The sequence below is a fragment of the Panthera tigris genome, chromosome C1, assembly GCF_018350195.1.
Source record: "Panthera tigris isolate Pti1 chromosome C1, P.tigris_Pti1_mat1.1, whole genome shotgun sequence".
NCBI classification, from domain to species: domain Eukaryota; kingdom Metazoa; phylum Chordata; class Mammalia; order Carnivora; family Felidae; genus Panthera; species Panthera tigris.
The window spans coordinates 43832849-43845755 of NC_056667.1; the positions used below are offsets into that span (position 1 = coordinate 43832849).

Genomic DNA, 12907 nt, shown 5'->3' on the forward strand with positions numbered 1-12907 from the left:
GCACTTTGGGTCCTCAGCCATCTTGTGAAAGAATGTAAGAACAAACAGCCGCCTTCAAGTCAGGACCTAGCCTCACCATATTCAGAAGTGAGGACTGACGTGTTGCACATTCTGAGTTCTCTCCGCAGGATCTAAACCCCTCTGAACACTGAGATACCGGACCCACCGGAGCCGGAGAATCGATGATGCTGACCCTTGCAGGTTCTCGAGATTTTGACCTGGACTCAGTCACCATCAGATGACTTTTGCCCCAATGCCATGCTGTATTCCCCATTACACAAACCCTTTCATGGATTCCTTAGCTGAAGAGCTCCGCGATTTTGTTGTTTGAGGAGACACTGCTTTGGGAAAGGTCCCTGGTGTCCTCCTTCTCTTGTGGCAGGTAAAACCCTTCCTTTTCTTATTCTTTGCCTTGGCTATGTCGTTTGGCTCAACACCAAGAGGTGAACCCAGTTTGGGGCAACAGAATGGAAGAGAAAGGAGACTCCAGATGGAGGGAGCATCATGAGAAAAGGCACCGAGGCAGGGATCATTACCGTGAGTTCGGAGATACCACCGTGTTGCTAAAGCAGAAATTGTGGAGGAGGAGATGGTGGGAGATGAGACCGGGTAGCAATCCGAGCAGTGTAATGAGCTAGACACACTAGTGGACAAACCTCCCGTGAAAACAGCTTAAATGCTGGATGAAATATAATAATCTTTTAAAGTGTATCTCTAAGCTGATGAAAAATGACGCACAAACAGGAACAGGAGCTCTAAGAGGCAAGCAACTGTGAAGGCTGACTTTTGTCCCGAGGAATTTGGCCAATCCCTGGTGATGCTGAGTTTCCACTCTGGTAGCTGTACAGATGGGGTGACAAGGGATAAAGCCTAGGGCCCCCTCCAAAGCGAGGATTTTAGTAAGATACATGAAAATGGAATCCAAAGGCTGCACTCTTGGTAAGGGTGCACCAAAACTGGTGGGTTTGGCCTTTGGTGAGTTAAAAATATTCCTCTGGGGGCTCCGGGCTGGCTGAGTCAGCAGAGCGTGCGACTCTTGATCTTGGGGTCATGAGTTCAAGTCCCACACTGGGCATGGAACCTACTTAAGAAAAATAAACTCCTCTGAAAATTATTAACCACAGGCTGTCCCTCACACTGGTCCTTGGTCCAAATTCATACCACCTAAGTGGTCCAAAACCACTAAATGGTGGAATTTAGTTTAAGGTACTCAGTCGGTGGTGCCCTAAGGCAACTAGCAGAAGAAAAAACAAGTCTTCTCATGAGGAACATAGCTTCAACCAGGACTTAAGGAATTCCCAGGCAAAGAGTCAAGGAAAATGAACAGCTCAGAGTCTGCAACCCCCAAAACTCATAAGAAAACAAGGCCCCATGAGTGAAAATTGACAGAAAAGGAAACAGCAGAATCAGACCCACAAAGTCTTTAGAAGTCAAAACGACCAGACATGGGATAAAATAATGTGTTGAAAAAAATTAAAGCTGGCTTGAAAATATTAACAAACAATAGTAGATTATATAGAGTGACCAAGCAGATTCAAGAGGGAGCCAAACAGAACTTCCAGAAATGAAAAATACAAATAAAATAAAAAAGCTTAATGGGAAGACTTAACGTAACTTAGACATAGTTGATTAGAGAATTAGATAAGATCTATCCAGAAATCAGCATAGAAGAATCAAAGAGATAGGAAGTATGACGGCGAGAAGGACTAGCATGCATGTAATCAGAGTTGTAGAAGAATCGAGAAAGAACAAGGGAAAGGCTATAACAACAGCCTATAGCCAGTAGCCTATAACAATTTGTGGAAAAGTCTCCAAATGATTGAACACCAACCCCCAGATTTAGGAATCACAATGAATCCCAAGTAGGAAAAAATAAAATCAAAAGCAATCCATAACTACATACGTCATAGAAAAACTGCAGAACACCGAAGTCAAAGATCTCAGAAGCAGCCAGAGATAATAGGTCAATCACTCCAAAGCTGGCAAACTGACCTCTCAAATAGTGTACTATCATTATTACTATTGATAAAATAAAATAAAATGAAATAACAGACACGCTAGAATTCTACATGCAGTAAAAATAGTTTCAAGAAAGAGGATAAAATAAAGTTGTTTTTCTCTTAAATTTTTTTTAATGTTTATTTATTTTTGAGGGGGGCAGGGGCAGAGAGAGGGGGAGACACAGAATCCAAAGCAGGCTACAGGCTCTGAGCTATCAGCACAGAGCCCGATGTGGGGCTTGAACACATGAGCCGCGAGATCATGACCTGAGCCGAAGTCAGATGCTCAACTGACTGAGCCACCCAAGCGCCCCAAGGTGTTTTTTTTTTTTTCCAAACAAAAAATAGCTTACCACTAACAAACTCTTCCTAAGGAAATGATAAAGGCCATTCTTCAGGCAGAAGGAAATTGATCCCAGATGGTGCATCCGAGATTCGATTTAAAAAATGGTCAGCCAATGTACTGGTTAAGCCTAAACAAACACAGATCACATAAAACAATAATGTCTAATTGGTAGGATTGAAAAGACAGACCCAGACTAAAATAAAGGATGACACTAGCCTAGAAGTTGGTAGGCCGCTGGCTGGACTGAAACTTGCGGTTTTCGTTTGTTGTTTTTTCTGAAGCTGGATAACACTATTAGTTAAGTTTAGACTTTGCCAGGCAAGTATGCATGTTCACATAGCTAGCGTAACCCTGGGATAGGGAGCTTCCACGCAAGCAGAAGAGAGAAAAGCAGAGCAAGAGAAGGAAGGCAAATTCAGTAATCCTAAAATGAGTAAGAAAAAAGAAAAATAAGAAAAAAATTTAAAAGGAGAGATTCTACCTTTAGTAATGGCAAAGTGCTCCTATTGGACCAACCCTCCTGGACATAACAACTGTGAACTCTGGACAAAATATGAAAAACAGCTACCTGGGGGCACCTGGCGGGCTCAGTCAGCAGAGCATGCAACTCTTCATCTTGGGGTTGTGAGTTCAAACCCCACATTGGGTGCAGAGATTACTTAATTAGAAAGAAAGAAAGAAAGAAAGAAAAGAAAGAAAGAAAGAAAGAAAGAAAGAAAGAAAAGAAAGAAAAGAAAGAAAGAAAGAGAAAGAAAGGAAAGAAAGAAAGAAAGAAAGAAAGAAAGAAAATTGTACAAAGACAAGCAAAATACAACTACCTGAAGATTCTGGAAAAAGATAAAAAGCAGGAAGAGACAAGGGGAAACAACATTTGGAAAGAAGCTACCACATGCAAAAGTATGAAATCTCACAAATAGTATTCAACCAAAGAAGCTAGAAACAAAAGGGTATGCGCTGTATAATTCTACTTAATGGAGCACAGAAACAGGCAACTCTAAACAATGGTGTTAGAAGTTGGGACAGTGGTTGCCCTTGGTGGGGGATAGTGACTGGAAGGTCTCTGGGGTCCTGGTAATGCCCCATTTCCAGGTCAGGGTGCTGGTTACATGTGTTCACTCGCTGGACGAAAATTCATCAGAATGGGCATGATGCGTGCAGTTTCCTGTATGTATATTGTGTTCTAGCACGAATTAACAAAATCAAAAGGGAGGAGAAACACATAGGCAGGAGCAGACTGAGAAGGGGTCTCCACGCCAGAGCCAAGAGCTTGGACATGACCTTGGGGGCGGTGGGAGACACTGAAGGCGTGGGAATGAGTTGTCAGGGAGGCTGCAGGATGGTGGTGGCTGTAGCTCGTGGGAGAGCTTGCCCTATGTGACATGATTTAGAAGACTGGCCAAAATCTGGGCTTCCAATGGTGAGGACCTGAGCCAGAGCAGGAGTGTGTGGGGTTGGCTTTGGAGACAAAATTGGAAGGACCTTTGGTTAACTGAGTGCCAGAGAAGAGAGGGACTTAGAGGTGGTTCTTGGCAGAGGCTTGTCACTGCAGCTGGAGAGCGGGTGAGGGGCTACTGGGGCAAGATGAGAGTTTCTGCCGGAGGAGGATTCTGCTGAGAAAGAAAACTTGGTGATGTTGGTTGGTAGGTCACGTGGAAGAGGCGGCAAGTGGGCGGGACCTCTAGGAGGGAATTCACCGTAGAGCGCTAAGGCACCCGAGGTGGGGACTTGGGGTGATGAGGCCAGATTTAATGACCTGGGTAAATGGGAATACAGCTTAGTGGATAGTTCTATTACAGCTTTTTAAGTGGTACCCAGTGAAGTTTTTCTATGTAGTCACTGGTAATCTTAATCAGCTTAGTTTTTGCTCGGTACAAAGCTTTTCTTTAGCAAGATAATGGTTGCTCTATTTCCTTATCCTGGAATCTGGGTTTCATGGTCTGGGGCTCCTGACCCAGCCCTCATCCCTGCCCTACTCCAAACTGTTATCTGTGCCTTAGGTGAGGAGGCAGGGTGGAGTAGGGCAAAGATAAGGGACTTGCACAGTGTCTTAGCTCTTGACCTTGGGCTAGGATTTTCCCTCTGTGGGTCTCAGTGTCCTCAATGTGGACTGCCTGATTCCAAAGCCCTTTGCATACACCCCGCTACCCACAGGCTTCCCTCTCAGGTCTGCTGTGCCCCAGACCTGCAATGCTCCTCAGAACCAGGCTGTCACCCCAAGATAAACAAAGGCGTAAGATCATATGGTAAGGGGCTTTATGGGGAGGCTTGAATCCTGGGCAAGGGATTTGGCCTTCATTTGAGTGAGGTCATTTCTAGGCAGTGGTTGAAGGCCCTTCTTTGAAAGGATAGCTCCCTGCTTCTATCTACCGTGTAGCATGAGCAGGGGCCTCATTGGCTGGGAACTCCTGAGTCATGGTGACCTCACAAAGACCACAACACGGGCCTGGACTGGGGGGAGACTAGGTAAGCTGAGGGGTGGCTCTGGGAAGGTCCCAGGGGTGGGGGCATCCTCCACAGCCTGCACAAGGCAGTTACCACCTTGACCCCTCCCCCCTGGGGAAAGGTCTTTCCCTTTTGGCTGTAATTCTACAGTTAGAACTTCATATCTTTGGCTTAAGGCTGAATTTTCTGTTGCCATGTGGATGCCCCAGGTGGAGGTAACACATCGAACTTTCCATCAGCAGCTCAAGTCTCATGGAGAAAGAGTTTAGGCTTGTTCTGAGAGCATGGCTGGTGGGAGTTGGGGGAGGTGAGAGGGAAGAGGATGTGAAGATGAAGGAGGAATGCCATAGATGGGGTGGTGGGGTGGGGGGTGGCGGGGGAAGAAGGCAGAGAACCTGGAAGCCAGACTTGGTCTTTATCTCAAGGCCCCCTAGCATATCCTCACCAAAGAGATGATAAGATGAGCATTCATGGAGGTACCACTGGGGGCCAAGTGCTATGATGATCATTATGTCCATTATCCATTTTATTCCCTCCACTAATCTTGTGCACTGAGTATTTAGATTGATACAGAGCATGTTGAGGTTACCTGCCCTTGCTCACACCACTGGTGAGAGACAGAGTGGGTTTCAAATTCAGGTCTAGCTGACCACAAAGCCCTGGATTTGTGCATTATAGCTGGGCATCACTAGACTTTTATTCTAGGGTTGGGGCCTAAGTGGCAGAGGGAATGGAGAATGGAAAACAGGAAGATGTGGCTTCACTGAGTGATTCATGCCTCAAAAATCTCTGGGGTGTTGTAGAAAAAGCTGTCAGTGGAGAGGACCTGGGTTTGAATTCTGGCTGCCATTTTCTGGGGCTTTGCAAACATTACTTTGGATTCCTGAATAGTCTCACTTACCACGCCAGTAAGTGAAAATAATGATACCTATCTTGAAGAGTTGTCATCCACCCACCCATCCATCCATCCACCCATCCATCCCCTCACTCCATGAGCATTTCTAAACCTCCCCTGTGTGCTAGGTATTGTGCCACATGCTGGGGAAAAAAGAATAACAAAACAGCCAGAGATTGACCAAGCTCATTTTTTAGAGTAGAGACATATGAGTGAACAGAGGGATACACTAGAACAGAGTGATCACAGGAGGAGGGCACTTCACCCATATTTGAGCATCCCAGGAAGACTTCCTGGAGGAAGGGACACCTAAGCTGGGATCTAAAATGTTAGATGTTAGGGATGTCTGGGTGGCTCAGTCGGTTAAGTGTCTGACTTCGGCTCAGGTCATGATCTCGTGGTTTGTGAGTTCGAGCCCCACGTTGGGCTCTGTGCTGACAGCTCAGAGCCTGGAGCCTGCTTTGGATTCTGTGTCTCCCTCTCTCTCTGCCCCTCCCCACTCACACTCTCTCTCTCTCTCTCTCTCTCTCTCTCTCAAAAACAAACATTAAAAAGAATTTTTTTTAATATTAGATGTTAGCCAGGGGAAGTGATAGAGGTTTGGTTGAGTAGTCTTGGAGAAGTTTGCAGGAAGTGGAAAGAATATTTACAAAGACCCTAAGTCAAGAAGGAAGCCAACATATTTGAGGCACTGGGAGAAGTTGAGAGTGGTTCAGGTATGGGGTGGGGAAGGGAATGTACGTAGCTAGAAAGATGGAGGGGCCAGGCCTGTGGGCTGAGGGCCCTGGTAAAAGAAACACAGACCTCAGACTGTAGATGAGGATGTCTCCACCCGTGGTCTGCACACCAGCTATGTGATAATCACAGAGGTGGTAGGGGGAGAGCTCAATAAAAGTCTAATTCCCCTCAGAGGTGCAAAGCAGAGGCCCAGAAATCTATCTTATAAAAAATGTAAGTTTTACCTACACCCCATCATGTGAAAGCCCGTGAGAAGTCACAGAGGGACCCCACAGGGGAATAACATGGTTTGATTTGCATTCACTTTTCCTTTGTCTGAGAATATCTATCTCCTCTTCATTCCTGAAGGATAATTTTGCCAGATACAGAATTTGCAGTTGACAGGTTTTTTGTTTTTTGTTTTTTTCTTTTTTCTTTCAGCGCTGGAAAAATGTGTGCAACTTCTTTCTGGCCTCCCTGGTTTCAGATGAGAAATCCTCGGTCATTTGAATTGGTGTTCTCTGATAGATACTGCTTTCTGGTTGCTTTTAAGTTGCTTTTCATTGTTTTTAGTTTTCAGAAGTTTAATCATGATGTGTTTGGTGTCAATGTCTTTAGGCTTATCCTGTTTGTGGCTTTCTCAGCTCCCTAAATCGGTATGTTTATTTCTTTCACTAAGTTTGGAAAGTTTTCAGCTATTACTTCTCTGAATATTTTCAGCATCTCTGGAACTCTGATGATAACAGTGTTAGATATTTTGTTTTGTACCAGGTCTGTTCATTTTTTTCAGTCCCTTATCTCTGTTATTCAGGTTAAGCGAATTTCATTGATCTGTCCTCAAGTTCACTGATTCTATCCTTTGTCACCTCCACTCTCTTCTTGAGCTCATCCAGCAACTTAAAATGTTTTCAGTTGTGCCTTTAAAATAACATCTGTTTTAATTTCAATTATTGTATTTTCATAACTTCTATTTCTTTGCTGAGATTTTCTAGTTTTTCACTTGCTTCAGGAGGATTGGTAATTGCCTGTTGAAACATTTTTTAATGGCATTTTTATTTTTTAAAATTTATTTTTTAATAAAAATTTTAAAATGTTTATTTATTTTTGAGAAGGAGAGGGAGACAGAGCGTGAGCAGGGGAGGGGCAGAGAGAGAGGGAGACAAAGAATCTGAAGCAGGCTCTGGGCTCTGAGATGTCAGTACAGAGCCCAACGCAGGGCTTGAAACCATGAGATCATGACCTGAGCCAAAATCAGACGCTCAAACTGACTGAGCCACCCAGGCGTCCCTTTAATGGCATTTTTAAATGTTTATTTATTTTGAAAAAGAGAGAGAGAGAGAGAGAGAGAGAGACAGTAAGGGAGGGGCAGAGAGACAGGGATAGAGAGAGAATTCCAAGCAGGCTCCATGCTGTCAGCGTAGAGCCCAACGTGGGGCTCAATTTCATGAACAGTGAGATCATGACCTGAGCCAAAATCAAGAGTCGGATGCTCAACTGACTGAGCCACTCAGGTGCCCTGAAGCATTTTTATAACAACTGCTTTACAATCATGATCACAAATTCCAACATCAGATTCATCTCAGTGTTGGCATTAGTTATCTTTTTTCGAGATGAGATTTTTTAAGTTTTTGGTATGATGAGTAATTTTTGACTGTGTCCTTGACATTTTGGATGTTATGTTAAGAGACTTTTGATCCTACTTAAACCTTCCCTTTTAGCTGGCAATCAACCTGTTAGGGCTTAGAATGTAGGTTCTGGCCTGCTTTTATGGACTGTAGTTCTTTCTTTTTTTTTTTTTAATTTTTTTTAACGTTTATTTCTTTTTGAGACAGAGAGAGACAGAGCATGAATGGGGGAGGGTCAGAGAGAGGGAGACACAGAATCCGAAACAGGCTCCAGGCTCCGAGCTGTCAGCACAGAGCCCGACGCGGGGCTTGAACTCACGGACCATGAGATCATGACCTGAGCCGAAGTCGGCCACTCAACCAACTGAGCCACCCAGGCGCCCCAGTGGACTGTAGTTCTAATGATAGTTTTCAGAGCCTTGGTATACTTTTTTCTGCTGGGCCTCTTGTTCATTCCTGGTGATGCTGCCTGCAGGGGCAAGAAGGTGCTTCCCTTGATGGCCACCTGTTGCCACTGGGATGCCAGGAGCTGTGGGACCTAGTATATTCTCTGCCACTGGGTGGAGAGCCCCGAGATCCAAGGCTCTGCTAACACTCCTCCTGCAGGTGAATTGGCTTGCCACTGTCCTGGATATGGAATGGGGATTAGGGCTCCCCACTGGGGGCCCATCTCTGTTGGGCTTCCCCTTTCCTAGTCTTTTGGCCAATGGGAACAGGCTTTTCTTCCTCTGCATCTGTGTTGCAGTCCTCTCTGGTGTCCAGTTTGGGATATATGGGAGATAAAAAGAAAACCCTGGGGAACACACCCAGTGTCATCCCTCAAGTCCTGAGGTTCATAGCTAGTCCACTGCCTTCTTTCTAGCTTTAAAAGTCTTCTTATGGTTGTCAGTTGAATCATTTCCAGGATATTTAGTTGTATTTGGAAAGGAGGAACAGGGAAAAATGAGTCTATATCCTCTTGCCTGTTACATGCATTAGAAAAAATTGTGGTACAATATACATAGCATAACACTATTAGTGACATTGAGTAACTTCATAATGTTGCACAACAACCATCACTGTCTAGTTCCAGAACATTTTTGTCACTCCAAAAAGTAAGCCTGTACCCAGTAAGCAGTCACTTTCAATTCTCCTCTTTCCTTGGTCCCTGGCAACCTCTTTCTGCTTTAATCTGCTTTTAGTCTCTCTAGATATGATTATTCTAGATATTTCACATAAGTGGAATCATACAATATGTGGCCTTTTTTCACTTTGTATATTTTCAGTTTATCCTTGTTTAGCAAGTACCAGCATGAGACTCTTTTATGGCTGAGTAATAGTCCGTTGTATAGATGTACCACTTTTGTCTATCCATTCACCAGTTCATGGACAGTTGGGTTGTTTCCACCTTTGGCTCTTGTGGGTATGCTACTATGAATATTTTTGCACAAGTTTTCGTTTGAACACCCATTGTCAATTCTTTTGCGTATGTGGTAGGAGTGGAATTGCTGGATCAGATGGTAATTCTGTTTAACTTCTTGCAATACCACCAAGTTGGTTTTTACAGAGGCTACACCATTTTATATTCCTAGAAGCAGTGTTTGAGAGTGTCAATTTTCTATGTCCTTGCCAACTCTTGTTATTTTCTTTTTAAAAATTTTTAAAACTTAAAAAAAAACATAACCTCTATGCCCAACGTGAGGCTTGAACTCCCAACCCCAAGACTGAGAGTCACATGCTCCACTGACTGAGCCAGCCAGGCACCACTTCTTATTTTCCATTTAAAAAATTATAGTGGGTATAAACTGATATCTCATCATGGTTTTGATTTGCATCTTCCTAATGACTAGTGATGTTGAGCATATTTTTGTGTGTTGTTAAATATTTGTATATCTTTGGAAAAGTGTCCTATTCAAGTTATTTGCCCATTTTTAAATTGGATTGCTTGTCTCTTTGTCGTCCAGTTATGAGAGTTCTTTATGTAGTCTGGATACTTGACTCATCAGAAATAGATCTTACAAATATTTTCTCCCATTTTGTAGGTTGCCTTTTCACTTCTTGATGGTGTCTTTTAACATTTTTTTTTAAGTTTATTATATTTATTTTGAGAGAAAAAGAGCACAAGCAGGGGTAGGGCAGAGAGAGAGAGAGAGAAGGAGAGAGAGAGAGAGAGAATTCCAAGCAGGCTCCGCAATGTCGCGTGGACCCCAATGTGGGGCTTGAACTCACAAACCGAGAGATCATCCCCAAGCCAAAACCAAGAGTCAGATGCTTAACTGACTTAGTCACCCAGGTGCCCCAATACTGTCTTTTGATGCACAAGTTTTTAATTTTGTTAAGGTCTAATTTACTCTTTTCTTTTGCTGCTTGTGCTTTTGGTGTCATATCTAAGAAACCATTGCCAGATCCAAGGTCGTGAAGATTTACCCCTATGATATCTTCTAAGAACTTCATAATTTTAGCTTTTATGTTTAGGTCTTTAATCCTTTTGAATTAATTTTTGTATATGGTGTGAAGTAAGGGTCCAACTTTATTCTTTTGCATGTTGAACCTAGTTGTCCCACCACCATTTGTTGAGGAGACTATTCTACCTCTTTTGAATGGAATTGGCATCATTGTCAAAAATTAATTGGCCATTTGGGGCACCTGGGTGGCTCAGTCAGTTGAGCACCCAACTTCAGCTCAGGTCATGATCTCAAGGCTTGTGAGTTTGAACTCCGCATCAGTCTCTCTGCTGTCAGCACAGAGCCTGCTTTGGATCCTCTATCTCCCTCCCTCTGCCCCTCCCCCACTTGTTCTGTCTGTCTGTTTCTCTCTCTTTCAAAATAAATGAACAAACTTAAAAAAATTAATTGACCATAAATGCATGGATTTATTTCTGGACTCTCAATTCTATTCCATTTGTCTGTATGTCTATCCTTATGTCAGTACCACACTGTTGAATGAAGTTTTGTTTTTTGTTTTTTGTTTTTTTTACTTTTGTTTGCATTTATTTTATGCAGAATTTACTTCCGGGCCATAAGTTTTTGTTTCTTCAGTTTCTTCTGGGATATCTTTTTCTTCTGTGCAACTTCCTCTTCTGGTTTAGGAATAATCTGCTCTTTTTCAGTCAGGATCATCTCAGGGTGGCAGGGAGCGCTCATGTATGGATTAATCCAACAGTGAGCCCTGTAAGTTCTATGACACATCTTGGGGGCTTTGTTCACCTGGATGTGCTCAACGCTGAGAGAATCTGCATCTAAACCCTTAAGTTCAGCATTACTTTCTGCATTTTTAAGTGTGTGCAGTAAAAATTCAGCACCCTTTGGGCCACCGACGCTGTGTCCAGCCCCACTATTTGGCCTGGGCACACCTACTAATTCCACGACTGTAGTTACAGAATGGCACACATTGCTTCTACAAAGTGACATCTTTCAGATACCTGGTGGCTTTTTGGATATGCATACCTTGATGGTATGAGTAGTTTCATGTATGTTCTTAAAGTGAACACAATTTCAACCTCTTGATTTATATGATTTTGTTGAGTTTTCTGGACCAAGTGAATAGTGAACCATTTTCAGAGATCACCTCAGGCCACTCTTGAGTGCACTTTTAAAGACAATTTAGCTCAGTTTGGATAATGGTTTGTTGGGAGCAGTCCTTAGATACAGGAACCCTTGTTTCAAGTGCAATGTCAAGACCCAGACTTAAGCAATGGAAGCTGCACTAGGGTCTGGCAGTGGAGATGGAGATATGGGATGGTATTTGGGAACTTTTCTGGAGCCAGAATTGGCAGAACTTGGCCAAAATTGGGTACAGCAAATGAGAGAGTAGTGAAGGATGATATCATTTCTGGCTGTAGTAGTTCCAGTTCCTGGAAATGGAAGAGAATAGGAAGGTCTGATTTAGGAGAAAGATAGCAAGCTCTGTTTTGTATTCTCTAAGTGTGAGGTGTCCCAATATCAGATGTGTGTGTGTGTGTGTGCATATGTGTGTGTGTGAGTGCATACTCATGATTGCCTAACATATTCCAGGCCCAGCATCTAATAAACGTGTTCTGAATGAGGAACTGGATGATTCACTGATAGTTACACCTCCTGAGGGCTCCACCAACCCTTGTTCAAGTCCTGGAAGGGTTCAATGAGAAAGGATGGGAATCAGTCAATGATTCTCTCAGTCTTGGACAGGATTTGCTAGCTGTTTTACGGCTGTTCTCTGCACTCCCTAATTGGGGCCCAAGGCTTGGAAGCAAAGGCCCATAGGTAGCCTGTGGCTGTTGAGTCAGTAGTGAGCTCCTTTGACTCCCTGTGTCCCATCAAAGCCCCAAGAATCCCACTCTTCCCAATGCACAACGTCCCTTTGGTGGAGGGTGAGGCATGGGCTGCCCCAGTCACTGGGGCATCTGCTGTGTCAGGGAGGTAGAGGTTACTCTTTTCCACAGCCCAAACCACTCAAGCCTTTCAAAATCCTACTCACAGCCTCATAGGCTGCACTTGATGCATACTTTTCCAGCTTGAAAATGCCTGTCTTTGATAACTATGGTATGTGTGTGTGTGTGTTTGCAAGCACACGTGTGTGCATACACACACACAGCATGCACACAGGTGGGAGTGGTGACGAAGGGAAGATCTAGGGTTTTTGGAACCTGAAGATTAAAAAAAATGTTTTTTAATGTTTTCATTTATTTTTGAGACAGAGAGATACAGAACATGAGCAGGGGAGGGGCAGAGAGAGAGGGAGACACAGAATCCGAAACAGTCTCCAAGCTCTGAGCTGTCAGCACAGAGCCTGACGTGGGGCTCGAACTCACAGACTATGAGATCATGACCTGAGCTGAAGTCAGACACTTAACTGACTGAGCCGCCCAGGTGTTCCAGAACCTGAAGATTTTTTTTAAGGCTCTTCTTTAAGTAAAAGAAGACAA

The 12907-nt window shown here is 43.7% G+C and overlaps 1 protein-coding gene and 1 pseudogene across 8 annotated transcripts in view; one reads left to right on the top strand and one right to left on the bottom strand.

Annotated features, from left to right (window-relative positions):
* Nucleotides 1-4759: 4759 nt before the first annotated feature.
* Nucleotides 4760-12907, top strand: part of MROH7 (maestro heat like repeat family member 7) — a 59267-nt gene continuing 51119 nt past the window's right edge. For 6 of the 8 annotated variants that reach the window (XR_006221468.1, XM_007089887.3, XM_042997299.1 and 3 more), the window contains exon 1: nt 4832-5003. The gene's annotated coding sequence lies outside the window, so the exon portion shown is untranslated. Of the gene's footprint in view, nt 4810-4831; nt 5004-5075; nt 5096-12907 lie in introns of those variants that run through there. The other 2 variants (XM_042997296.1, XM_042997297.1) reach the window with 2 other exon arrangements.
* On the bottom strand, nt 11010-11558 carry LOC102949728 (annotated as a pseudogene).